Below are 3,108 nucleotides of genomic sequence, written 5' to 3' on the forward strand. Positions count from 1 at the left end.
GGGCTTCAGAAAGGTTTTGGCCAATAACAAAATAGCAGGCTGGTTTGTAATTCAAAGAATCAGAGGTGATGGGTTTGAATTGTGTCTCCTGCCACTTACTAAGCATGAGGGGATAGCAACACTTACACCAAGGTCATAAAAGACTGAGTTGGTGCATGTGAAGGTGCTTTGTACAGATGTAAGGGGTTAATGTCATCATTGGCTTCTTTCAGATATGTATTGCTTTGCATCTACGATCAACAGCAAATGAGTCAGGTTTTGTGATGAGACTGCCCACAGTATCCTTGCACAGGCCTCTAGGCTGCCCCTTGGGAGTGAGAGTATAGCCCTCTTGACTGTTTGTGCTACCACGGGTTAACATGAGTGTGGCTAAGTGGAAACAAGCACATATAATTAGAAGCTTTTCTGGGCTGTGGCTCCAATCTCACTTTAACTGTACTACCAAAAGCAAAATCACCTTTCTTTTAAAAATTTTTATTTATTTATTTTTGGCTTTGCTGGGTTTTCATTGCAGTGCATGAGCTTCTCATTGCAGTGGCTTCTTTTGTTACAAAGCACAGACTCCAGAGAATGTGGGTTTCAATAGTTGTGTTGCACAGGCTTCATTCCTCCATGGCATGTGGAAGATCCCAGGAGCAGGGATCAAACCCATATCCCCTGCATTGGCAGGCAATTTTAACCTGATTTTTAACCACTGGACCACCAGGGAGGTCCTTGCCTTTCTTTTGCAGTCTCCAAAAGAAGCAGTAATCCAAAGGCAAACACACATATAGCAGAAGCTGCTAAGTCACTTCAGTCGTGTCCGACTCTGTGTGACCCCATAGACGGCAGCCCACCAGGCTCCCCCGGCCCTGGGATTCTCCAGGCAAGAACACTGGAGTGGGTTGCCATTTCCTTCTCCAATGCATGAAAGTGAAAAGCGAAAGTGAAGTCGCTCAGTCGTGTCTGACTCTTCTCGACCCCATGGACTGCAGCCCACCAGGCTCCTCCGTCCATGGGATTTTCCAGGCAGCAGTACTGGAGTGGGGTGCCACCGCCTTCTCCGATTGAGCAGAAGAGGGTGAGGCAAAAACCTGAATCACCCATCAAAGGGGTAGTGGCCCTGGAAAATCTAAAGTGAGCTGCGTTTTGCAATTGCTGAATAGCTTAGCATTTCAGAGATTCCATACTTAAATGCCCCCATGAGACTTGTGCCTCCCTGCCTCCTCTTTTTTGGCATACTACTCCACAGGCCCAAATATTTGGCTTTAATTATTTTAGCACAGAGTTGTACTACCAAAGAGTAATCTTGGCTGAGTCACAAGCCACATCTCCTTCCAGCTGGCCAGGTCTCCTAAGTGAGTGCCTTGCCCTATGCCAGGGGGTGTGTATTTATTTTACTATAATGGCAGACTCAAGCACTGTAGACACATCATTCAATTATCTCCAGATTCTCCCTCCTGCCACATCCTCCGTGGCCTCTCTGTGGCATTTGGCAGTGCTCACTACTCTCTCAGATTTCAAGGACTCAGTCTTTGGCCTTCTGCTGTTCCCTCATAAACTCATTTTTAAGTATGATATCTCCCAGAGGCAGGGAGGCTTGTGGTAAAGAGCTCTAGTTTTGCATCATGGTTCTTCCTAGCCATGGGACTTTGAACAAGTCACTGGTGCTTTCAAACTGTGGTGCTGGAGGGGACTCTTGAGAGTCCCTTGGACTGCAAGGAGATCAAACCGTCAATCCTAAAGGAAATCAGTCCTGAATATTCATTGGAAGGACTGGTGCTGAAGCTCCAATACTTTGGCCACCTGATGAGAAGAGTGTACTCATTGGAAAAGACCCTGATGCTGGGAATGATTGAGAGCAAGAGGAGAAGGGGGTGACAGAGGATAAGATGATTGGATGTCATCACTGACTCAATGGACATGAGTTTGAGCAAACTCTGGAAGATAGTGAAGGACAGGGAAGCCTGGCGTGCTACAGTTCATGGGGTCACAGAGAGTGAGACACAACAGCAAAATTTTGTTGAACAACAAAATTTGCTGAACCTTAGTCTCTTCATTTGTAAAATTTCAACAGAACCATCGACCTGAGGAGTCTCCAGACCTGGCTACTCTTTAGAAGTACTTAAATTCAGATTCCTAGGCATTGCCTCCAATCCATTGAATTTAGGTTGGAGAATCCTTGACCTCCTTTTCCTGAGATGACTGTGAGGCTTACATGAGGTTGTGTGTACAAGTGTGCATCACAGCGCCTCCATGTGCACGCTCAATAAATGATGGCTATTAGAAGTAGCGACTTCTTTCGTTCCTTTATTCAGCAATATTTACTGAGTACAAGGCACTGGACTAGGTGCTGGGACTCTGCTTCCATGGGACTGGAATTTTAGCAAGAGAGATAGAGATTAAGCAACTGATTACACAGTTAATTGTTAATTATAACTGTGGTGCTCTAAACTGTGACTGGTGATCTAGAGAAGAATACACGATGCTGTGGGGCATGTATTAATAAAAGACCTGACCTATGTTGTTGATTCTCAAATCCCTATTTCCAGTTTCCAACTCCAAACTCGCATATCCAACTGCCTTTTGGGCATCTCTTCATGAATGCTTGTTGCCCTTTAAGTGCTGTTATTTGCAAGAACACTGGAGTGGGTTGCCATTTCCTTCTCCAATTTAAAAGTCAACTTTTTCTTTCCCTCTAGCCTCTCCCCCGCAGACCACTTCTTGATCTTAACTTTTCTGTCCCATCTATTCTTCTGCTTGTGCAATTCTTGCCCTGACTTCCACTGTTGAAATCCTTGAGATTAAGTGCTGTTATTTAGAAGTGAACTTATTCTTTCCCTCTAGCTTCTCCCCCTCAGACCACTTTTTGATCATCTGTTCCACTGCTTGTGCAGTTCTTGCCCTGTCTTCAACTGTTGAAATCCTTAGGGCTCAAATACTGCCTCCTCCATGAAGACTTTCCTAATATTTCCAATATAAAATGATCCTTCCTTCTCATGAACCCTCCTCCAGCTACTCAGTCTGCAATACTCACATGACTCACAGTCACCTCCCATCTTCTGCTGTAATTATTTGTGTGTTTGTCTAAACTGAACTAGAAGCTTCTTGAACACAACTCTTCTATAT

Source organism: Bos indicus x Bos taurus, chromosome 26 (genome assembly GCF_003369695.1).
Source record: "Bos indicus x Bos taurus breed Angus x Brahman F1 hybrid chromosome 26, Bos_hybrid_MaternalHap_v2.0, whole genome shotgun sequence".
NCBI lineage: Eukaryota > Metazoa > Chordata > Mammalia > Artiodactyla > Bovidae > Bos > Bos indicus x Bos taurus.